This window comes from Tachysurus vachellii, chromosome 20, assembly GCF_030014155.1.
Source record: "Tachysurus vachellii isolate PV-2020 chromosome 20, HZAU_Pvac_v1, whole genome shotgun sequence".
Taxonomy (NCBI): domain Eukaryota; kingdom Metazoa; phylum Chordata; class Actinopteri; order Siluriformes; family Bagridae; genus Tachysurus; species Tachysurus vachellii.
This window is the reverse complement of record NC_083479.1, coordinates 15,637,668-15,664,236: the sequence shown is the minus strand read 5'-3', so window position 1 is coordinate 15,664,236 and position 26,569 is coordinate 15,637,668. Positions and strand designations below refer to the sequence as shown.

General features: G+C 39.4%; 1 protein-coding gene across 1 annotated transcript in view; it reads left to right on the top strand.

Moving 5' to 3' along the window:
* The first annotated feature begins 6,635 nt into the window (after positions 1-6,635).
* The window catches only part of cntfr (ciliary neurotrophic factor receptor), a 168,650-nt gene continuing 148,716 nt past the window's right edge, over positions 6,636-26,569 (top strand). The window contains exon 1 of the mRNA XM_060895780.1: positions 6,636-6,853. The gene's annotated coding sequence lies outside the window, so the exon portion shown is untranslated. The remainder of the gene's footprint in view (positions 6,854-26,569) is intronic.

Below are 26,569 nucleotides of genomic sequence, written 5' to 3'. Positions count from 1 at the left end.
AAAAAGAGACAAAAAGCAATATAAGAATAATCTCTGTGTAGTATAGTACCTCATTAGCATCTACCTCAGAATTAGCAGTTAGCTGTTCAGGCAATCATAGCTACAGTTTACAAGGCTTTTGAACTTTTGCTTTTTTAAAAATACTTATTTTAAAGCTATGACAAGCCATCAAGTATGTAAACTAATCGTGATTTAATGGATAACAGTAGATTTATTTTTATTAACTAAGTCATGGCCTCTATGTCAGTGTAATGTTGAATCCTGCTTTGTAGTCATAAAAGCGGGGATAAAACGGACCCAAATGCAGGAAGCTTAACAAAAACAGGGATTTATTATTCATTCCTTCATTTTCTACCGCTTATCCGAACTACCTCGGGTCACGGGGAGCCTGTGCCTATCTCAGGCGTCATCGGGCATCAAGGCAGGATACACCCTGGGCGGAGTGCCAACCCACCACAGGGCACACACACACACTCATTCACTCACGCAATCACACACTAGGGACAATTTTCCAGAGATGCCAATCAACCTACCATGCATGTCTTTGGACCGGGGGAGGAAACCGGAGTACCCGGAGGAAACCCCCGAGGCACGGGGAGAACATGCAAACTCCACACACACAAGGTGGAGGCGGGAATCGAACCCCAACCCTGGAGGTGTGAGGCGAACGTGCTAACCACTAAGCGACAGGACGACAACAAAAGACAACAGAGGATTTCGCGCTGCACAAGGCAACGCGGCTCAAATAAATAGACAAGACTATCAGAAACATGAGGAACAGGTGTGCAGAAACGGGCAGGAAGAGACAAGGGCGGGGCAGACACGTGAACATAAGGGGCAGACACGTGAACATAAGGGGCAGACACATGAACACAGAACATAAACAAATGCACATGGCCAAAGTCCAGGCTGAGTCCTGACAATAGCATATAATTCATCCTGGGCTTTGTGTAGCTTTGCTAATCTTTCTTCTTTTATTGGTGGTCATTCTACATTTTATATATTTACATTTTAATGCTTAAAATGATGTTAGGATTTTATATTGTGAACAGTGACTGCTGTATAGTTATTCAATGATTCAGTGAATTGTTTTTTGACCTTTATTTGAAACAAAGCTACAGTACTATCTATGCCGTCGGGTATTAGCCTTTTGAAATTGGTTCCTCCTTCAAATATTTTGGTCAATTAGTGAAACTCCCACAAGAGCCTTTAAGTTTGGCTTGAGAAATTTCATTTTAGTAGCATTGTCAATTATCCAGTAGTGCCTTTTTATTTCATTGGCCATCATTATAGGCTGTCTGTTCAGTTAGTTTGGGAAAAGACTGGACAAATTATACATTTATTAGTTAGTTTAAAAAACAAGACAAAGCTCCAGCATGCTGCCCAGTCCCATGAGTTAGTTACCTGGAAACCTAGCTAACTACGTTAACGTGTTTTTTGTTGTTGTTGTTTTTTGTTGGATATGTTGGATATGTGGTTGAGTGAATTCGAAAGCTAGTTAACATTTTTTTGGTGTTTCTGCTTACCTACAATGTAAAACATTTCAAGATGGTTAAAAAGCAAAAATAACCCGCTGCCATAAGAAGACGAGTAAAGATAAGCTTATTGTTTTAACTCTGTGGAATACTTTAAGTTTCATTCTTGAAAAGTTAGAAACTTATATTTAGTTGAATTGTCTAAAATTTCAAAAACTATCTAAAAACAAAATCTAAATCTAGAACAAAAACTAGAGCTAAAATAAAAGAATTAGGTTCACATAACTTAATTTTACACAGTAACTGTTCCTCATTATGAAACGTTCGTCTGTTATCCGAATTGTGTTACATAATCAACTAGTCTCCTGTCCACCAGAACGTTCCTCAGCCTCAGTGGCTGTGTAGTGCAGCAGGTGGAAGTGCATTATATTTAAACACACATAACAAATAAAGTCTTTTTTTGGTTGTTGGACCCTTTTATTGACAATCTACATCTTCTACAACATATACCACTATGTATTGTGTGTATATGTATATATATATATGTATATATATTTAATTTAGCTTAATTGACTAAATGCTTTTGAAATATGAAACCGTGCAAGTTTGTGCTTGCAAACAAATTTGAGACGGAAATGCAGAGTATCTATAGATCGAACGTGTCCATCCAGGCACACCAAGACAACCTTCTGGTACTGCTGCTACTGTTACACAGTGCTCAAAGGAGAAAAGTTCAAAGCATTCATCATGGCCCAGATCTAATGTCTGACAGACGTTATTGCACTAGGAGTGACTATTGTCAGGATGACAGTCTCATCGTGTACTTTGTCTTGTTGCTTTCAGTCTCAATACACTGAAGGGCTTGCCGTACAGCTTATAGTGGATCTCTACACTTCTACAGTGACAAGAAGATGGATAAAGTGAGATAGTTAACCAAAGAAAAAAACCTTCATGAAGTGGTCACAAGCAATGTGATCTTTGATCGTTATGCATTTGTTGCAGTTTGAATATGTAAGTAAATAGTAACTGATATTTATTTAGCTCTAGGACTAAGAGTACAATACAAGTTATTTCACTTATTTAGTCAGTTTACTTAAGAATGCAAGTAAATACAGGTAACAAAATCCTTATCATCATTACCATTACATACTTAATTATTAAGCAATGTAATCTTGTCACGACAGCATATTCAAAGGTACAAATGCAAACCATGGTACTTATTCTGACATTAAATTTAATATCATTTGTTATGACTTAAACATGTGAATTAATAGGAATCTGCACACAGAGAAAAAAAATGTTTAAATCCTGTGTTATGGCTAGTTTTGCAAACATATACAGTACATGATAGCAATTAGAGACTACACAAATTCTAAAATAAGAAAAAATATCATTAGTGTCTCTTATTGAAAGAAATGTGGTTTCCTGAGTGAATCATAGCTTTAGTCAGCGGTTTTCTGAACACTAATAAAAGATGGATTTAGAAACATTATCGAAAGCCTGCAAATAAAACCCACACTGTAAAACAACAACTACATCAGATCTCCAAGACAGATTTATATCCTGAATCTGTGCACATTTGGAACTCATGATGATTCCTTTGTGATTATGGATTAAGGCAGCGGTTTTGCCAGCAGGGTGAATTAATGTGGATCTTTTTTGATGAATTCAATTCTAATGTGTAGAACTTAATTCAAACTCTGTTTATTTTGTCCCTAACAATTATCAGTGGGGAATTTTTCAGAGCGAGACATTTGCACAACATGCTGGATGTGTCGTTATTGTGTGAACGCTTAGGAAATTCTGATTAATGACGATCTTCACATCCAACACCAAAAACACCAGAGTACTGTACATTCTGTTCTCGAAAGGAAAAAAGAAAATGAATGTTTTATTCCTCGAACGCTACAGCAGTTTGCTAATGAGTACAAGTGTAACTTTATAAATTAAAGACACAGTATTTACATTTACAGCATCTGGCAGACGGCCTTATCCAGAGCAACTTACATTTTTATCTCATTCTCTGCAACTGAGGGCTAAGGGTCTTACTCAAGGGCCCAGGTGGTTTAATGGACCTGGGATTTGAACTTGCAGCCTTCTGATCATTAGTACACACACACACACACACACACACACACACACACACACACACACACAAAACGTTAAACTACTAACAGGAACCATTTATAAATATCATGGAATGTCCACAATACAGGTTAATTATTGTTATCGTGTGCAGTAAAACATCTATAAACAGACATTCCATTAACATCTTTTGTATTTTTCTCTTTCTGAAGCTAAAATATAAATACATATAAATATATAAATATAGAAAAATAACACAACTTTTTTAGAGAAACCACAAAACTTTATTTGATATGCTGCTGTTACAAACATACATTATAAATAAACATCTATTTAGCTTTTTTACAGAAAGCTTTAACAATTAGACATAATTCTATCTTAAACAATATCACATAAAAATCCGCTTATAACAGATTTAGATTCCTTAAATGGCCTGTCTGTGATGTTTCCCAATTAATTTTACTATATTGTTTTAGAATAAGTGTATTCATATAAACCTGTGACTGGATTTACAGCTGGTACTAATGTCAGAGCTGCTGATCTAGAAAATGAATGAATGGCAATCAGATTGGAGAATTCGACAGAAACAGCGGTGTAATAGTTTAGAATGTCGTAGAGAATTCTTCACATAATTCTGCACATAAACGAATGAACTGGTGTCTAACAGGTACTTATCACAAAATGAGTAATTATATGTGTTTCATATGAATCTGCAGACAAACTGGAGCCCTCATAGGAATTAGCTGCTTTTGAACCAAAAATCCTTTCGTCTTTGCAAATTTAACACACCATGTGTTCTGGAAAGTATAATTTGGATTTATAAATGTGTAAGTGGCTCTAGAGTCCATCATAATCAGTGTTATCCTTTCCTCAATTTCAGCCTGCAGCACAGGTTCTTGATCAGCATCAGCTGTTGTTGGAAGCTGAACCTCCCCTGTAGGATTCTCTGGGCATTACTAGTACCCCTAATTTTATCATTTTTTTCCACTCTGCATTATAGTTTACCGATACTACCCTCTCTAGAGGTTTACCAGGCCATTCATTATCTCATAGAAAATTCTTCTGTCAAAGAAGCTCTCAGTGTCTCAGATGTTCAATGCCAAAAGTAGAATTTACTGAGAATCAACAAAGCCAAGCTGGTCTATTGAGCGGCTCCTGAAATTTTGTACTGTTTCAAGACAGTTATCTTTTCCTTTGCAAAAACATCCACTCCCTTTCGGCTGTCCCCCACCCTTATGTCTTGAGTTGTTTTTAAAAACATGGTTACACACCCATCTTTGGAAGTCTTGACCTATTTACATGGAAAATAGGAGAGTAACTAAAACGCATCATGCTTTAGCCACAAGTGGATGTAATCATTTAATCCATGGCGTATCTTTTAATTTTTTTTCTTTTATTTCTTTATTTATTGTTGCATTACCTACCATTTACTGCAATTTCCTACTCGTGAACTAGGCAAATATTTGCTTGTGCTAAATATTAGTTACCATATTACAACTACGTAATTACGCCAATTTTTCCATGTTAAATATTATGCAGTCATCTTACTAAAGTGTTGCTCATAATATGTACAAAGATGGTGTTCGCACCGGACAAGTTTGCTGAGGTCTGTATCTGAGTGTGATTGTTCCCTGTGCCTCCACAGCATTGGTCTAAGTTTCAGACTCACTTGATTCTTTTGAACTCCAGTGAATTCCTTACATCATCACAAGGACGCATTGAAAACACAACACCATGCAACTCACCATATTAAAGTAAAGATGTACTCAGTATCACTCATTTTAGATGTAAAGTAACCTGTGCACGTGTTTTAGCCGATGACGCCGAGTTGCGTTCACGGGAATCGCAGCACAGTTCCAGGTCAACCAAACTCGCACCATTTTCTACAGAAAATCTCAGGTTTGGTTCCATGGTGCATTTTCTGGTTCACATAAAAGCTTTCACATTACTGATTCTTCCATTTTGAACTAAACTGCTAGTTTGAAAGCTCCTAAACGAACCCCTAGAACGCACCATTATTTTGAAGCTTCTTCACAAAAAACCTTCCATGTTTTCAGCCTGGAACCTTTCTCAGCCTGAAGACGAGAGAGTCTTGGATAAAAGCTAACTCACGAGACATACAGTATCCAAGATCAATAAAAAACTGAGGGTAAAGCTAATTAGTGCGATTATCGCAATTGCTATTTGCCATGTGTACAGCAGAGGGCTCTAAAAATGACAAACAGCTTCTTTAAACCTTTAATTAAAAACCTAATTATTAAATGTATATCTGTACTGAATATATGACACAAAGTATAGATATAAATGTGCTCAGACTTCTTGAACTGAAGACTAGGATACGTCCTGTCTGTGACTGGCTACTAAGTTGCCAATCTTTAATTCGCAGCCCTGCTGAGCTCGGAGTATTGATTTGTAAATGCACACCGTATGTGTGTTGATCCAGACTAGATCCTTGGCCTGGTTTCAACCCCTCCATTTGCATAGCGTGAGAGGCAGCAGGCTGGGGGGTCGGAGTCGGGAGTCAGAACATCTCCTAGATGCGGCTTAGCCTCTTCCTCTGCCCAAAGACGTGGCTAAGTAAAAGAAGGAGGGTGGAATGGGTAACCCGAAAGAGGAGTGACATGAGCACAATGGATGGACAGAAAAGAAGGAAAGGTTTGGAAGGGTGTATTGGTCGTGATGGGGATTAAAAGTACCTTATTTTTGTTTTATTTAAAAAAATCATGTGATATATTTATTTATCACTGGCTATATAGTACGCATTATAAAATACAGGAAGTCACCTGTTTAAATGCAGATGATGATGGAGAATTTCGCAGGGTACTTAAGCACAATCTGACCACTGTGTTTTCAACATGTGTAGGAATGTATGCATGTGTGTGGGTGCATGTGTTTGTGTGTGTGTGGTTTACACACAGCATACACTTCCTGAAACTGTGGCTAGGGGGTGCACTGTGGCTGGAGGAAGGAGCTTTAATGTATTCGTGCCTGGCTGCTGGGAGCTGGTCACATGGGGAGGCTGAGCGAGTTTAAAAGTGCTTTAGCTCCCCTTCAGACAGAGCAGTGTGAGCCGCCAGTTAAGACACACACACCCACACTAACAGGCACACAGACATACACATACAGGCAGGCGCGCACAGCACACGTCGTGCCTACAGCAGAGCAACTTTGTGCACTGGAGGTTCACGGAGACACAAACTGGTCTGCATATACAGATACATATCTAGTGTTTTAAGAGGACAGGAGGACAGCGTGGAAGTGAGGGACAGACAGGAGCAGGAGCAAGCATCTAAGTGAGTACCTTGTATTGCACTTTTTTTCCTCTTGTCTTTCATTCTTGGGTTGCCTGAGGAGATACGTGCACGCGGAGACGTAGGTCGATTGGTTGCTGTGATTTTGTACGGGAAGAACGGTACGGGCAGTGTGCACTTGTCAAGCTTTTCAAAAGCTCCCCTGATGGATCGTTTCTAGCCGCCTGTCAGTGCTCCGGACTGCTTGCAAGAGCAGAGCACGTGAGGAAGCGATATGAAGGGATGCCATCTGAGAAACGCGATCCATGCCTTTTTTGAAGATAGGTATCTAACAAAAGTGGAGGACTAGAAGGGAGCGACCAAGCACAAAAAAAAAAGAAAGAATGAATAGAAAGGGGGGATTCGGGAATTCGAGTGAAAGTGGCAGGGGCATTGAAAAGCTTTGACACTGGGCAGACAATTAGCGATGGCTTCTGTTATCTGTGGCTTTTCTGCTGCCGCTGCCCTGAAGGCACAGGTCAGGGGAAGAGCTGACCCTGTGTCAAAATTCCTGCATGGGAGCCATTATCAAGCCCTGATTGATTAGTTTGAGCGGAAATCCCTGCTTCGTCCGCCGCACCTCGTCCGCCTTCTGCTGCTGGCTCAGTTCTTTAGCTGCTCAACCTCTTCAGTTGTTTGATATACCAAGTTGATTCAGATGTTTCTACTCGCTATGTGTCTCTTCTTCCTTTAATCTGTCTTTCTAATCTCTCTGCCCATCTAGTCTATTATCGCCTCTATTCCCTGTGTTGTCTCGAGTCTTGCTGTAAAATCAGGAGACATAGTTGTACGTGATGTTCTGCTTATATACACCTCTCTTTTTATTCCCTTTTTCATTCAGGCTTTAAATACACTACCCTCCCGGCATAAGCCTCTGTGGGGGGTAGGGGGCATTAACCCGACTAAGTTGACAGTGCTTTAATGACTCCCTGTTTCATGCCTTGTTGAGGGGAATGAGAGGAATGTATGAAAGGGTGCCGGACACCTATGAGGCTCTTCCCCTTCTCAGAGCAACCTTTCTTTTCAGCAATCTTTCCCTTGCGCTGTCTTTAATGAGGATTAAAAGCTTGTGAGGAGCTGACCAAACTTAGTCTTGTGAGTTCTGAAGAGTTATGCTTTAGGCTAGAACAGTATTGTTGTGACTGGATTGCTCTCATGGAGTCCAATCATAGGCCCCATGCCTCACAGCTGTACCCCTGTCCTCTAATCTTGTCCCACCTCCAAGCAGTGTTTACAGTTTAAACAGAAGAAAAGTAAAATAACACTAGCATAATATTTCCTTTAACATACTTACCCCTAGGACAAACATCCTTAAACAGATGTCAGAACGGAGGGTGATCACAGGCGGTGGGGGGTACAGATGCGCCCCTTTCTAACATACACAAATTTTACAAATTAGAAGCCGCTGCTTTAGGAATCTGCCTCTTCTCACCTTTCGATCTCATCATTTTTACGTTTGACCTTATATACATTGATTATGAGTATATAGTCATTCTGTTAAAGCATGATAACGCATCCGTCTACATGCCTGGAAAACTTCACCTTCCATAGCATCCACCAGTCACCTACTGGTTGTTCAAATGCTGGTATGAATATGCAAACCCTTAACTCAACTCCTGAAGGGGATCAGATTTGCCTCCTGCTTCAAGCTAATTAATCCCGGAGCTGCATGAAATCTATTATTCTGCCCTTTTAAACGCCTCCACAAAGCCCTGTCTGTTAGCCCAGTAACATCGCTCCACGGCTTGCATGACAATGAGCCCATTTAGCCCGAGCATGTGACTAAACCTGGGCATGCATTTCGGTGGCGTATTTCCATACCTCTTGACAGTGAAGGGATTCCGCCGCTACATTATGACATCCGTCCCTCTTCGCCTGCAGTCACTCTAAATGAGAACGACTACTTTGTACTCCTCTTTAAAGTGACTGACTGGTCTAGGGGAGCCAAGCCTGGCAGGCACAAAGCGGTGCGCTCAGCAAGAGCAGTGCAGGCTTGTAAGCGCAATCAGATGAACATCTTTAAAAAGTCAACCAGCAGTCACACTCGAACTGTGACTGCTGTTCAGAAAAGTGTGCAACAGGCTTCTTGGTAGGAATCATTACCTTTTACTCTTGTACATTTCCATTCCTTTAATTAATTACAGCTTTTCTTGCAACACTTTCATCATTTCAGAAATCAATGCTTGAGGATGTGATGGTCAGTGTTCACCAAAATACTGTAGTTAGTGCACAAAAGAGGAGCAGAAAATAGTGAATCTACTCTCTGGCTCTCGCATGGGCTTTTAATCTATTAACTGCTGAATCTTAAAGCACTAATCAATGTGGCCTTTTATATTTCCATAAACCCAGCGAGGTAAGTGAATAAATAAAGTGTGCAGTCACAGAGGATGACCTGTCCTGCTCTGAAAGATTCTTCAGTCCAGTTTTGTGCTTCGTACCACGTGCGTTAGCTTAAATCACGTTAACACCAAAAGATGCCCCTTATTTGCCTGATGTTGTTTTTTTTCCTCTCTGCCTTATGCAGTGGACACTATATTCATGATTCCGCATTTGGCCACAAGCACGCTTGATTATTAGCGCAAGGACGTGGAGGTTTTTGAGAGGGGAGAGATGTTAAGTACCGGATGGAAAGCAACAGCTCTCTTAATTGCATTTGCATTTTCCTCTTGGCACCGGAAAACGCCGGTGCGAGCGCCTTCGAGTTCATTTCAGTGCACGAGGGAAGTTTAGAGCTCCATCCAGGGCCGGTCCATGTCTCTTTTAATCGATTTTGCCTCCACAGACATTTCCTCTCCCTACAGCATGAATCATATTGTGTTGTTGATGAGCAACAAAAACATTGCATATTTCTGTAATAGGGTTCTTGATTTAATGATTTTTGTCGCCCGAAGGGAAAGAGAGAGGAAAGTGGCAGCCTGACGTACATTAGATTTAAATGAAGCACAAAAAAGAAAGAGCTGGATCTCAGCAGTAAACAATGCTGTTAACTCGTTTGTCTGGTACAAAAGGAAAAAAAACGCAGATGGCGTTAATTTAATTTGACATTATTTCAGTTGTCTACTCTGCTCCTTCTGAGGTCGCTTGATGTTTTCGGAACCTGCAGAAGCTGAACTCATTCCTCCATGCTGACCTGCTCTCACTTCTCACACCTGTCTGTTTAAAAAACATCCTAATTGAGAGAGTCTAGCTTTATTAACAGCTCTCGAGGTGGGCTCAATCTGTCCCGTAATCCTGACAGCGGCAGTGTGATAAGATTGTCTCCTCTAAGCGTGTTGCATAAGCCTCATTCTACGCAGCTTACTGATGCTTTTGTCTCGAAAAAAAATAGTGCCAGCGGAATCCTTTAAGCGAGACACCCTTAGCTCATTAACATGGCTTAATAGTTGTGCATACTTTATCCATTTGCATGGATTTCATCAATGACCCTATTATGAAGGAGGGGGGAAAAAAGCTTTTGGATGCTAAAGGCAGGGAAAAGCTTGAAATGTTGAAATGGAGCAAATTCACAGAGGGAGATTTCTGGACACAATTCGACTCCAGTCATGAGCTCGGTATGATTTTCAGGATAGAGAATCACCATGAAGGAATTACTGTGTCATTTCATCCGACCAAAGCATTTTGCAAAGCAGTGTTTCATAATACCTGCATGTGTTTCCATTTACATAGAGGCCGACTGAAGCGGTCTGACATTTCTGCCATTCGGGACGAAGTTAATGAAAAGTAATCGAAGATAACGAAAAGAATTCTCTGAAGTCAGTTGTGTTACTTTCTTTGTTGTTAAGTTTTTTGTAAAATTCGTTCAGTACTTTAGGTCGAGATTTAAACAAAATGGACTACTTGGAGTTGATGGAGTAGAATTTGTCACTTTATTCTACAGGCAAAAACTTTACCAGAGATTTATCAAGTGTTATTCATGCAAAGACAAAAATACAGAAGTCAGGTGGACGCCAGCAGGGAAGCAAGATTGGCTACTTAATATAATAAGACGCAAATCAAATATAATTTGTTAAATAACAAGGAGGATGCGGTGAGAAATGAGAAATGTTGAGCACCATTACCAATTTATTAATGCTGCGTTTGAGCTCAGCAGGTGCCAATAATAATTGGACCTTGATTGCATTAAAATGTCCTGCTGAGTCCGGAGCTTATTTTCAGACACAGAAATGTCATTATTTATTTATTTAGAAATATTTAGGCTAACAGGTATATCCTTTGAAGCTTAATCATATGTCTTCCTTAAGATGTATTTCACCCCTGCTGAGGGACAAGAGCAAGGATTCTGCGTCTAGGATCAAACCTAAATGAGCTCCGAGTTGAGACATGCCCCTTAGCATCATGTTTTCATTCAAGAAGACACGCTGCACTATAAAAGGATGAGTTAGGGAGCAAGCAAACACTTCAGCAACAACACTGGATTCCCAGTAGTTTCTTTTTCCTTTGCTTGCTTCATGGGCTTGCTGTATAATACCTCCCAGAGGTCATGGTTTGGTAATTAACGCATGATTTGTATCAGATGGATGAAGCCCTGGTACAGATTTTCACAGTTGCGTCATAAACTGTAATAACACATCAGAGACGGCGAATCGTGTACACATGTGCGAGTTGGAGAATTAAGCTCTCTCTCTGCGCTCATAAAATGACACTGCAGATTAAGCTTCTATGAACACATCAAAAGCGTGTCTGACATGGAACAGCACTTAAGCTGTGTTATCGCCTTGACTCGCACACTCACGCACCTCTTCTCTACTGCTTCAAAGTGGCAAGAAGAGAGTTTCCTCCTCGTAGTTCGGAGAGCGTCTCCATTAAGCTGGTAATTTCACGTGTTTAAAAGCTTGATGTTGTGAGGGTAGGGAAGGAGTAAAGCAGGAAACAGGAGTGCTCTTAGAGGAAAATAATCAAGGGCGGGGCTAGGGACATGGCCCTCAGATGTAAATATAACAATTATTAAAAAAAGATAATAATAATAATAATAATAATAATAATAATAATAATAATAATAATAATAATAATAATGTCATATGTTAATAAATTAAAAAATACCAGTAAAATGATAACAGTAAGTCAATAATTAAATTTTGAATTATTATCATTTCAATGGCTATTTATTTATTTAGTTAGTTTAATTAATTTAACTTTAAGGGCATGTTGACAATTTCATGACAATTTTAACTCACTTGAACAGCACAGTTGTTTCCCAATCGCACATCCTGAATTATTATAATTATTCTTTTAGGTGCAATTTTTATTTTATTTAAGCATCACATGATTCCTGTTTATTTTAATAATGCTTATATAGTTAGTGCTAAAAACAGTCATTCTACCAGCTTCTCCTTTAGACTTTTTCGTCTATCTAAAGTCAGTAAGAAAAAAGAAAAAGAACCGAGAACAAACTTCTTGATCTTAAATGATGGAAAAGTGCTGACACTGGAGGCTCCAGCTAAAAACCTCACGTTACAATTTCGTTTTAAAGCAACAACACACACACAAAAAAATCTGTTTATTATTAACCTTCGATTACGTGAAGCGTTCGGCGTATACAGTAAGTCTGTGTGTCGTTACGATAAAAAAGCTACCACGTTAAAACGAGTCCATTAATACAAACCGTGAGCTGGAAATGCTATCCAAGTTAATGTTAAAGAAAACGAGTCAACACTTTCCGACCAATCGGATTGCAGAATTCAGCCAGCTGCCCTGTGGTAAAACGCACAATAAACCATGTGCTGAGTGCATATTCATGTTGGTGGTCATGTTCTGTGTGTGCGTGCGGAAAAAGGCATCCAGTTTTTCTCAACCAGCGCATATTGGGTAACGTTTCTGACAGGATGCAGATGATCAGATGCCTGCGATCTGTCCCTCAGCAGTACTTCAACTAATTCACATTAGCCAGCTACACAGAGTCAAATGAAAAGCCAAAAGCCACATATTTTAGGGCCTCATGAAATATTTACCTCATTGAAAGGCACTTTGTAGATCTCTGGGTGTGTTGTAAATACACGCCAAGAGAGGATTTGATTTATTTTTTCCCCTCCTCAAGAAAAAAGTAGGACTGATCTTTTTTTTGTAACATGTATCTTTAAGGGCAATTGCTCTGTAATTATAACGTGTCATGGAGATTGACGTTTTACAGAACTGCAGCAGCCCACAATTGTGAACCTCATCAAGATGTGCAGGTTTCGAAAAGAAACCGACTACACAGAGGAAGAAATATTCACGGCTGGTTTTACTCTCCCTGATGAAACGTGGGCTGATTGAAACTCGCTCCTCCGCGTGTCTAGATATACGGCCTGTTCTCCACCCGTTTCTTGTCGACCCTGGTGTAATTATTCCTCACCTTCCACCCTGGGGAGTGATTTTCATAAGGCCATCATTAATTTCTGTACAAATGTTAGCTTTCAAACTGTAAATAGCTTTCCCCCTACTCTTTTTTTTTTTACCTGCTAATTTCCTGTTTCTAATATAAGAAAGTTCTGATGAATGTTCATCGGTGCTGCAAAGCGAACCGATTTATAGCACTTCTTACCTCTCCTGCGTCTCTTCGGCTTCATCTCATTTGATGTCTTCGAAAATAAAAAGACCTCTGATTAACTAGCAAGGTAGCAAGGGGGGTGTTCAGGGGGACAGCTGGCGAGTTTGCTAATGCCAGGCTGAAAATATTACATGTGACAAGAATGCATTAAACAGTGTATAATTTAAGGGCAGAGACAGTTTCGGGTGCCGTGCTATGGAAAATATAGCGTGACATAATTTACCTGCGAGAGGGCAAAGCCAGGCCGTGCTTAGCAGGAGCTGGAGATTTAAACCTCGCACGATCTGTCTGATCAGTGGATTTACGCAAAGCACATAAGTCTCGGTTAAAAGATTCTGGCAAGCGGGTGTGTGATCTTTTCGAACAACGTTTCCTTTAAACCGCATCCCTAAATGGCTTTGTGTGGGGATATTTACTGCTTATAGAACGTGAGTGTTTTTCTTCATACACACTTGTAACTAAACCTGCAGCGCATTTGAACTACTTCCTGTCTTTTTTTTCTGCTTTCTCTACTAGCGGATCGTTCAGAAGCAAAACAATGAGAACAAAAAGGGGAAAAAAGAACCACTAAAGACCAAGCTTTCTTTCTCTAAACATAATTATGAGCTTGTAATAAACTGCTAGTTAAAACAGCTCAAGAAAGTGTGAACATATCTATTAGAAAATGGTGATAAAAAGCAGTTGTATTGCAGATTGTTAACCCTATTTCTAGACATGCGCTTTCATTTCACTTCGTATTTTATCTCCGGATATTTTATCGCCGTTTACTATGAAATGGCGATAAAAGCAATAAAAAAAAATCATTACAATAAATTCTAGCCGTTTGCTCCCATTGCAAGTCGTCTTATTATAATGCAAATAAATTAAAACTAGATGAATGTATTTTATATTTCTCGTTATGTGATCACCATAGAGCCGATTATTTTCATTATTATTCCTATTTGTAACTATTTATTCTTATTTTAATGCTGACTGGACTCATGTAACAAGACAGGCTTTATTATAAAACTACTGTATGCTTGCACTTGGTGTTATACAGTTAGAGAAAGCAAATAAATTGTAATCACACCCAGATGACAATGGATTTCCTTTCGAGTAAGGTTTCTTCCTCACATCGTCTCGGCGAGTTTTTACTTGTCACCGCCGCATCTGGCTTGCAGCTTCGTTATAAATATAAATTAAAATCTAATATTTTTATTTCTGAATTTTTATATATTTTTTTTATTTTGTATATGTAAAGCTGCTTTGTAAATGTGTCCATTGTTAGAAGAACTATACAAAAAAAAATTAAATTGCATTAAATTTAGAGCTAGTATGAAGTTACACAGTTGCACTTATCTGACCATGTAGTACAGAGTTATAGAAGGGAAATAATTTATAAACTAGTGTCACCCAGATGAGAGGAAATGAATCCCAATGAACCCAATAAAACATTGAGAGGAACCAGACTCTAAAGTGTAAAGCTGCTTTGTGACAATGTCCATTGTTAGAAGAATAGAAGCCTTTATTTTGTCACATATACATTACAGCACAGTGAAATTCTTTCTTCGGATGTATCCGAAGATTTTAGGTTGGGGTCAGAGCGCAGGGTCAGAGGTGATACAGCACCTCTATAGTAGTTATGGTTAGGGGCTTTGCTCAAGGGCCAAACAGTGACAGCAAACAGCTTGGCAGTGCTGGGGCTTGAACCCTGATCCTTCAATCAACAACCCAGAGCCTTAACCGTTTGAGCCACCGCTGTTAAAAGCGCTTTATAATAAAAATCGAATTGAAAACATTTTAAGTGAATTTATTGTCAATAAATTCGATGTCATCAAATGCAATGTTACATGTAGTAGCAGTACAGGAGGAACGAACATTACAGGATGGAAAGTGATGAATGGTTTTATTAGACATGGGACTTTAATCAGTAGACATAACAAAACCATAGTGAATAGATGTAGACCTAGTCCATGTCTAACTAACATGGCAAAGTCTAAAAATAATTGCCATTTCTTTCACCATTTTGCCTTTTGGTCCATGCAAAAATGTCTTATAGTAGACTAGGCAAGAAGCACCAAAAGTACTGACTGAAATCGTGCTACTGACTAAAATCTGGAATGTCTACAGATCATGTGTCATGAACGCTTCTTCCTCTTCTAAGCACATTTCCCAGCAGTATTTTTTTTTTTATTTTACTTTCACATCTACACTGATACGTGCCTTTGTTTTTCGACTCGTCTTGTCTCCGCCTTGTCCTGTCTGAGGATTGGTGCATTTCCCTGATTGCGTCCATGTGTTTTACGTTCATCCCTTGATTACCTTTTCTATTTATTCCCCCTGTGTATTTGTCTTGATGCACAGTCTTCTGTCGCTTCTATCATGCAATTCTAAGAGTGATTCAGAGTCGAGGATTTCCTGGATTTGATCCATGTGGATTTTCCTCGTTTGATGCTGTCTGCCTGTGATTTGACTGTGATTCGATACGGACTTTGACAACGATTGCTGGATTAGTTTGAAAAACCACACACTCATTTTACACACATGAATCCTGACTCCTCTTGTTAAAGCACTGGTCTTTCGGAATGGTTTTAAACCTATCCGACTTCCTTTTCCGTTACTAAAACATGGCCAAAACAAACTACAGGCTGAAACGTACCTCCAACACGCAAGCCCGTCCAATCAACAGCTGTCGTTGTAACAGCCTGAAATCTTTGGTAATTATTATTATTATTAATTTTTTTTTTTTTTTAACATTCATAAGAAAGTGTTTGCTTACTTTTTTGGGAAAGATTCCTTTCTAAAAAATTTGAGAACATTTTTCTTTTACCAAAGAAAATCAGCATGACCTTTTCAGTCAGTCTTGGACTAGGCTTAAGGAAAAGAAGTCACACATATATATATATATATATATATATATATATATATATATATATATATATATATATATATATATATATATATATACACATATATATATATATATTTTTTTTTTTAAAGAGTAAGTCAGATGCATGAAAGAACCCATGACTCAAAAGGGAAGGCATCGTCATCTGGTTGACACCAGACAATGTGATTAATAATCTTTTTCCTTCTATAACTGTATACTAATTTGGTCAAAAATGTAATGGTGTAACCAGGAAATTCATTCTAGTTCAACATGATCTTGTACACTCATACCCGTTCTCTGTAGATTTTAAATTTCTCTGAGATTAATCAGTGTGTATTGTGTGTTCATTGTACTCTAATACAGTTATAATAATGCTTATGCTTCCAAGTGACATGAATGTCAGGAACTTCTGTCTGAACTGTCATCAATAATTGGCGCTCACAAATGTTTTCTGTTGTTTGCGAAAATTATCAAAGAAACTATCATTTGATATCAGACACCAGTGTGGTGCATCAGAAGCTTGTATTCAGTACAAGATCAAATAAACTTCAATCAGCTCCTGTGTTTCGGCATCAAAAGCGATCCGTCTTAGCAATCATCTAACCAGGAAAGAAAAAAGCACTTATATTACATCGTAGTCCTCCAGTGTTATTGAGTGAAAAATAGATTGACCCCGTATGCCAGAGGTCGGCCGTCCTTGAGCCCTTCATTGAACAGATGTTGTATGCCGGTTTCCTGCTGCTGTTGTGGAAAAGTCAATGGATCACAGACTTGGCATCAACAATAATGTGCAGCTTTTAGCTGCTTCTACTGCACTTTCTCTACAGCAATCATGACCTAGGTGACATTGCAGCGGTGTACAAACGACCCCGGTAATTTAGGACGTCTCATAAATGGACCGAAGAGAGCTGGTCATTCCAGCATAGGCTATCAATTATGCCGCGCAGATGAGCCTCGCTAACCTCGGTAGCACAGACTTTACTAGCCAGCTGGTCCCTTACAAAAGTCTTAATAAGATCTGCCCTTACTGCATCTCTTCTCGCTGTTTAAGTGAAGTCGGGATTTACGACATAGGCTGAGATGACCCTTGCATATGTCAGGCCGGGGGGAAGACAATTGAGGCCAGTGGACTCCCATTATCGCTGCCGTGGCCTTGAATGGTGATGCATACATTACCCAAAATGTCAGAGCGTTTTATGGTCCTGTGGGATATAGAAGGGCTCGGCGGAATCATAAGCAGCTGATCTATAGACGGCAGCCTCTGTGCTGGAACATTGAAAATGCGAGTAAAGCTGGACGTGAATCAACTCAGCATCCCGTTTATAGCCGGGCCGCACGTGTTCCCTGTCTGTAAAGGATTATCTGTGTTTATTTGCGTGTTTATTTTTGCGGTCAACATCTTTTTTCTTTGACAAATAAAAGCGTATATTAGCGCTGTAACTCTCCAAACATATGAACATATTGCAGTTTAGCGTGTATCAAGATGATGGTGCTTTGTGTTAACACAGCTCCGCGAATATGCGGCGCAAGTGTTAGCCAGCCGCTCCATCTGTTTCAGGTCAGATGAGAGCGCCGTCTGTCTGCTGTGCTTTCATTTCTGTGTTCGTGGCCTTGCATGTAAAATAAAATAAAAAAAAAAATTCAGATTGGTAATATCAGCAAGCACAATCGGACAGAAGGCTGCAGCTGCTGATACTGTACGGCCGAGGAAAAGAAAGGTGAGCCTCTGCATGGGAGAGCTGAGTGTTCCTGAAAGCTGGTCGTCTCAGCGATTCTCTAGCTCTTCTCTGGACTAAGCACTTTTCACCTGCGCTGGTGTTATCCGAGGCCAGGTGATGTATTGAGGCAGAACACGCTGGTTAAATGAGTTGGACGCAATGTCAAACAACAAAGGCAAACACAAGTCTTGTTTGAATCTTGTCTACATATACAGCGAGTGCTGTAAGTCACTGTGTTGTCTGTATTAAGTTCTGGAATCCCGATGATCCTAAAGCTATCCATGATCAGGAGTCAAGAGGCTGTGGGACGTATGCAGACTCTCTTCCCTGTCAGTCAACGCAACACGAGCCAGTCAAGAGTATCAGTGAGATCATGTATGCAGAAGAGGGCAGATTGTCTCAGAGTGTGTTATACAGTACCATGCTATGAGGCATGAAGAGCATCAGATTGAAGGTCGGAGTAGCGTGTCATGGAAGGAGCTTGTGTTTGCCTTTCCCTCCTCATTTGGTAGCTGTCATGCAAAAAGGAAGACAAAGCTAATGGGTGGGAAATCAGAATTATGAAGCTGGAGAGAAAATAGGCGACAGAAATGGCTGGCATGGAGGATCAGTAGGTTGAACTAGTCTGATGGGTTTCCTTCATCTTCGCAAATACATATCAGTAGTTGACTTGGCTACTAAAAAATTACCCTGAGGTGTAAATGTGAGTACGTAATGATGTACTGTGATAAACTGGGTGTCTTCTGGAGATTCACCATGACTCTGTACATCTTAGTTAAAAACATCAGTTTATTTCAGAGCATCGTACACACACACACACACACAAACATACTGTGTTGTCCTGAAATAAGCTTCAAATAAGTCATAGCTCAACATGCTGCATTGAAATTGAGAGCAGATGTCAACATCTCAAATCAAGAAAATATGAATTCGAGTCATGAGCTTTACTATAATTTTTCTCATTATTTCTTCATTCAAATCTTTCCATCATCACATCCCCTTTACTAAAATACTGTTTGATTAGGAACCGGTGGAGAGGATTTATCCAACGATGACTTAACACCACTTCATTTATACAGAAGGACTTAGCATAACAAGCGTTATATGGCTTCTCTAATGCTGCTAATCTCTGTGTCATGCCTGCGAGCTGGAGAAGAGGCCCAGGAAGCATATAATCACCCTACCTGTAAAGTGAAGCAAATGTTTTCTCCATGGCTCGCTTTGAGCCGAGACGCAGAGAGACAAACACCTGCTTGCTCGAACGGAGCATAGAAACGTTCTGACAGCTATTTTTTATTTTTTTTGGAAGAGAGCTGTGCTCTGATTAGGACGGGTTTTTAGCAGCGCACATACTTGAGGGACAAAGGTGAGGTCAGAGCGTCTCCTGGAGAAGGTGTTGACAGGAAGACACATGGCTGTCTGCGACTCGGTGGCATGTGATGTTGTTTTGGTCGTGTTGCTAAGCGTCTGTCTCTGCGGCAGACGATGAAAGCGCTTAAGGAAAGAGATTGTGTTTCCTGACATTTGACCAGAAACAGAGTCGAAGAAAGACTAGTGAGGAGGGCAGAGCGCTACATTTGGGACCGGATTTTGTTTAGTCAGACATGTGACAGTTTGTTTATCAATGAGCTGATTCACATTCACATTCAAGTAGGATGTGTGGTAAGATCTCCATCTCTGTAGTCTCACTCCCAGAAGCTCCACCCACAGAGCTGTGCGAATGTTGAATGTGTACTCAATTAACTTTTATTTGGACGTACAGCACTTTTAACAATAGTCACAAAGCAGCTTTACGGATATCTGGAGGTAGATTTCGATCCCTGATGCACAAGCCAGAGGCAGCAGTGGCCAGGAAAAACTCCCTGCGATGACACGAGGAGGGAACGTTGAGAAAAACCAGACACCAGTGTGAACATTACAGTGTGCAGATGGAGAAGACTAAAATCAAACATTTCTCAGTGTGTTGAAAACGTGTTCAGTGTGAGCAGGCTGTGAAAAAGCGCTCTGTGTCTTTCGGATTACTTTTCTTAGTCCAGAATTTACAGAGTTCAGGCGAGATTATGCAATGTAACCTTCTCATTGGCTTTACATTGCGATTAGATTCAAATGGGTTTGAGCTTTAGAAAATTTGTGTTTGCTCAACATCTTAAATTAACAACAGATCACGGAAAATCTTTCAAATTTTCCTGTAGAAGTTGGTAGTTATCGTCCAGGCTGAGTGACAGAAATGAATTGATAATAATGTTTTGTTACGACTTTTTCTGTTCTTTCGGTTTTTTTTTTTTTTTGAATTTTTAGCAAATACATATTTTTTTTAAATACAAATAAAATAATATTTGATCTGTAATAAAAGATTTAATATGCCTTTTATTTCTGCTCATTGGTCATGCTGAGTGACAAAAATGAAGAGAATCTGATTCGAATCGTTTAAATGAATCAAATCTTTTCATACTGATTTTTTTCAGATTCGTTGTTTTATTTTTGTGTAAGTTAGGGATGTTGATTTAAATCATTTTGGGAATGTGTACATATATGTGTACACTATCTAACAGAAGGTTAATTTCCTCCTTTAAATAAAGCATTGTTAATAAATATTCATATTTTTATTTGACTCCCATCTGTGTGTGAAGTTTGCATGTTCCCACTGTGCTTTAGGGGCTTCCTCCAGGTCAATAGACAAAGGTCAATGTGTTGTAGGCTGACTGACATTTCTAAATTGTCATTAGTGTGTGTGATTGTGCCCTGTGATGCGTTAGCAGCCCATCCAGGGTGTTCTCCGCCTTGTGCCCCGGGGCCCCTTGTATAGACTCCAGGTTCTTGATTAATGGATGTAAGTCTTTACATTTTCCTCTCTGTAATGGTCTGCGAATGAACACACACTGATTCCTACAGTAGTAGCTCTTCATAGGAAGAGTTCAATTTATTCACACAATACATGAACGAGTGAGAGTTTGTGAATGAGTGGTTGACTGCACAGATCTTTTAAAGTGTAGCTAGAAATCCTGCTTAAACTCCTAAGCTCTCTGTGACTAAATAAAACTACCACGTGCTCAGGAAAAATGTATAACGCCATACGTCTATAAGATTATAAACTGGCCGTCAAGGCTTCTGCGTCCGGCTCGGCTTGCATGTGATTGAGCAGCATGTAATCCCTGACATCCCTTTCTTGTTTTTCGCTTGCTGGGCTCCTGAGTAGTGATGGATGGTCTAATCCGTCCCGCAGATCCTGTCTTGGTCACATGTGTTCAGCTCAGTTTGGGTGTCTCCTGCTTTGGCATAACTAATTCACCCTAACAGTGTTGGGAGGCACAGGGCTCGTCTTTAGCTGTCACAATGTCATGTCAATATGTGAAGAAGGTGGAGTGGGAGTCGAGCGCATCCCATGAGCCTTTGGGGAAACCAAGCTTGTTTGTTTTTCTCCAGTCGCCAAACTCACGTCCCGAAATGGCAGGTTTATTTTCTGCTGTGGTGCGAATGCTTATGGGTATACTGTGCAAAAAAAAAAAACAAAAAAACAAAAAAAACTGTGAATGTGTGTAAGAGAGAGAGAGAAACAGAGGTGTCATTAGGCGTGATGCAACTGCCCTGTAACATTATATATATTTCTTATTGGTAATGCAAAGAAGAGCTATATGACTGTCTGAAGCTTTGCTCTGATTTAAAAGCCATGACTTTGACAAACTGTGGGATTAGTATAGGATTTTAAGTTATTTATAAATGAATAAATAAATAAATAAATAAATAAATAAATAAATGGAGATTGAACTTAATAATATTAAGGTCATGACCCGTCTGTCTGGATTAGACCTCACACACACACACACACACACACACACACACACACACACACACACGCACACAAACCCACAATTTCCTCTCCATTCCCACCCACCATTTTAGAGGAAAGCGTAATCGGCCACAGTTCACAGATGCCCATGATTGGCAGGTGGCAGATTGTGATTGACAGATAAAATATCTTGTGTCAAATATCTATGTCATATCTCCTAACCAGACCGCATGGCCACTTTTGCTGGATTAGCTCTCTGTCAAATCTGAATAAAGACCTTTTCAGTTTTTTTATTTTTTTTTTATGTTATGTTATGATTCCTATAGCAACAGCTAATTCACACTAACTTGCATGGCAGATGCTCCACGTAACTCAAAGCTGAATATAAATGCATTAAAAAGCTAGTTGATACGGTGACGTTTTCTGTAGGGAAATATTTTTGGACAGAGATGGTAAATCTATTCTTTTACATTTTTGCCCCACTATAGACTGTTTAGTCTGTGTTTTGTGGTTAAATATGTATTTTTTTTTGTCATATTACTTCATTCATTCATTTTCTACCGCTTATCCGAACTACCTCGGGTCACAGGGAGGGTCACACGCAATCACACACTACGGACAATTTTCCAGAGATGCCAATCAACCTACCATGCATGTCTTTGGACCGGGGAGGAAACCGGAGTACCCGGAGGAAACCCCCGAGGCACGGGGAGAACATGCAAACTCCACACACACAAGGCGGAGGCGGGAATCGAACCCCCAACCCTGGAGGAGTGAGGCGAACGTGCTAACCACTAAGCCACCGTGCCCCCCTGTCATATTAATTAATCAATTAATTTCAAAACAGTGAAAAAAAAGGAAACAACCGGTGAGAAAATATGTTTTATAACTGCTTTAACATAGAGGAAAAAGTGAACTAATTTACTTTGCAGATATTCCACAGCAATAAATGTATATAAATGGTTAAAAGGAAATGGAATGAAAAGTTGTTCATTAATAAAGTAAAAAAAAAGTGTAATAGAGTGCTGAGGTATAAAAGGAAAATAAGAAACTTCATGCCTTCTATGACTGCAAACTATAAAAGACACACACAATGCTTTTAGGTAGATATTATATTTTGAAATTTATCTTACGTTATGTTATGATTCTTCACTCGACTTTCATTATGTTTTCAGCATCGTGACTGCATCCAGACCAAAACTGAACTATTCATCATTGGATTTTTTTCCTTCTTCCATGTGTGAATGGCTCCAATTTCCATATTTTGCTCTGTTATTTTTCTTCACAGGATTTAGGCTTAAGGCTTGAAGGTTTAAATCACATCTTTGCAGTAATATATTAGTTTGTTTACAGATGAGTTCTCCAGATCTATTTGCTAAAAATGTTACCAGGCCGCGTTCTGGTTACTGCATCGATCTTCTCTGGATTTAAACCTTGAACCCTTACATAGTAATTACAGTTTGTGACAAATGGCTTACTTCGAAGATTATCTACAGTGGAGATCAAAATTAGAGGAAAAATAGCTTCAATATTAGCTGTGGGTTATTCCACTGGTCTACAAGCATGTTTTACAAAATAAACAAAGCTCTTTAACAAAAAACGTTATGTTGTGGAAACACACTGATCAGAATTAGAGAACGTGGGATGTGGTAGCTCGGTGTTTAAGGTCGTGAGCTTGAAACTCCGAGCCACCGAGCTACCTCTCCTGGGCCCCTGAGCAAGACCCTTAACTCTCAATTGCTCAGCTGAATAATTGAGCTAAATTCAAGTAGCTATGAATAAGTGTTTCTTCCAAATACTATAAATGTAGAGAACAGGCCCTTGCTTTGAATGTCTTCAGGACATCACTAGGTTTTCACACTGTTATAGTGACATTGGTTTGCTCTTCTTCCAGTGTCTTTCACAGTAACTGTAACTGTCCTCTGTCCCTCACTGCTGCACTAGGTTGCACACGTTGCACTTTATGTGGCTAGGACTTAAGTCCTTAGCTCTGTGTCGTTTTATGTAGCACCACGGCCCTCGAGAAACGTTGCTTCATTTCACTGTGTACTGCGTCAGCTATATATGGTTAAAATGACAATAAAAGCTTCTTGACTTGAGATGACTCGACCCGAGTTGTTTCTAAAGGAGGTTCTGAGAAACATTTGACTTCATCCTTCCATATAGCTGTACAGAATAAGAATCCGCAAAAACTGCTGCAGAAAACATCCCCCAAACCACGACCCTTCCTTCTCCACCTTTCACTGACTTCTTTACACACTCTGGGTTCAGACTTTCCCAAATTTGATGTCATCGGACCCAAATAAATGAATCTTGTTCTCATCCATATAGTGAACTTTGGACTAGTTCTCCTCTATCCACACAACATTCTGAAAGTCTCATGAAAGAAACCCGGATCAGTTACTGAATTGTGGAAGAGACCCTAAGAAGAATGGACCAAGGTCACACCATAGCCACGTGAGAAGCTAGTGATCTCTGCGGCCACAGACGTGATGAAGACATTCAAAGCAAATGAATGTTAATTGTTTTTTTTAATGCTCCACTGATAGCTATTCTCTAATTTTCTTCACTGTGTTTTCCAGAAACCTAAATGTTTTTGTTGAATTGCGTTGGTTAGAACAAAATCAGAATTTTGAGCGATGAAGATGAGCAAAATTACAGAAAAAAAAACCCTACTGTCTAGATATTCTTCACAGCTTTGTGTCCCTTTGTGTTTGTCTTCTTGTGTTAACTTTATGTCATCATACATGTGTTGTCCGTGTGCTACAATCCACCGTTGGCAACAGCACAATATTGTGCTTGATCTACAATATTTTTAGCTTATTGTACAGCGCTGGTCTATTGGGAGCCTGCGTCAGCGCTGAATACACAGGTGTGAGCAACTTAATGAAGTTAAACAGACTCCCAGCTGAGCACAAATTCAGTAAATGAAACACCCAAAGGATTTTTCTTTATCTTTTTAGCTTGAAAGGAGGAGCTTTTCTTTTCACAGCTCTGACAAAAGTAGCTCAGTGGTGGCCTGATTCTCTTTTGTGCCGGTCCAGCCCTGAGACCTGTGTCGTTAACCTGCATTTACAAAAGCCCTGCCTCTTTAACTGCCCTGGCTTTCAGGCCACTTTACAAACTGTCACACATTGTAAACCATGCCTTAGAGGCTTGGGCTTTCAGAATTCTACACTGATATCATCTGCTATCACAAAAATGGGAGCGTCTTTCTATAGATAATAACCAAAATTCTGAAATGTCACATTACCTTAACAATATGAAGTAATGATGTCTTTCCAGAAATGAAGCAACTTCTAGAAATGTAACTTGGGGAGGAATTAAGTGAGAGAATCTGTTTTACTGTATGTTTAATCTGTCCGCAATCGTTTTCTGCCTCGTTTCTAAAAAATGTTCAGCTTAGATTATCTGATGTTATTCAATATTTGTATATTATCATGTGCAGTATATTGGAGGCTCAAATCCTCCTGATGAGGTGTGTGTGTGTGTGTGTGTGTGTGTGTGTGTGTGTGTGTGTGTGTGTGTGTGTGTGTGTGTGAGAGAGAGTGTGTATGTGAGAGTGTGTGTGTGAGAGTGTGTGTGTGAGTGAGTGTGTGAATGTGTGAGTGAGTGTGTGAATGAGTGAGTGTGAGTGTGTGTGAGTGTGTGTGAGAGAGAGAGTGTGTATGTGAGAGTGTGTGTGTGAGAGTGTGTGTGTGAGTGAGTGTGTGAATGTGTGAGGGAGTGTGTGAGTGAGTGTGTGAATGAGTGTGTGTGAGTGTGTGTGTGTACAAACAGGAGATGGAGGAGATGGCAATTTTTAAATTTGAAACATTTGAGACTTTTATTAAACTTTTATTAAACTCAGCTCAATGTGACCTGAACATCATGTCTGCTATATAAATATTATTTAAAAACAAAGTTTAGAGAAATTTGTAGAGTCTGTTTTATAAACAGCTCGCTGTTAAATGGTACCGCGAGCATCAGGCTGGACTTAAGATCTAGGCTTTTAATACAGAATCGTTTTATAGACATATATTTCTGGCAATAACAATTTACAACGCCAAAAGTGATAACATGCTCGAGATGCCAAGATAACAAGATGATGATGTTCCACATTACTGAATGCAACTATAAACAGATAAAAATATTTGTTTACAAATTTGCTGTGGAATTTATTTATTTATTTTTTTAACTTTTGTTCCAAAACTGACGGATTATAATATGACACAATGCTTTAGAATATTGGACATAATACAGCGAGCCATTTCCTATCAACACACCAGTTTGTTTTTTAATAAGTATTGGGGCACATTACAATCCTGATATATAACAACATAATAGCAGAATAAAATATAGTTTATAATGTGGTGCAATAAAAAAAGAAAAATGATTATGCAGGATTCCTGCTTGACAAAGCCAACTGCACACATTAAAATACAACACAGAGCTTGTGCTCTTCATATCGAGTCTGTTTTTTGTCCACCGGAGATAAAGGGAACAAGTACCTCAGTTAGCCAGAGACGTATCTCAGCCCGTGTGCAATGACGCTGTGTTTATTATTCCATGAGCCTTGTTTACACCAGCCACAGTCACACTGGGCAGAGACAAATAAATAGCACCAAATTTTACCCTCTGATTGCAGAGCTGTCAGAAAAATAAGCATGCACCAGAATGACCAGCTCGGTGAACCAGTAAGATGTGATGCCTCTGGATCCGAAGGCTGACCGGAGCTGACGGATTTTGGAACAAAATTGGTGGAATTTTTAAGACTTTTTTTTTTTTTTTTTTTTTTTTTAAATCTTTGGTTTGAGTAATTAACAAAGCATTTATTTCC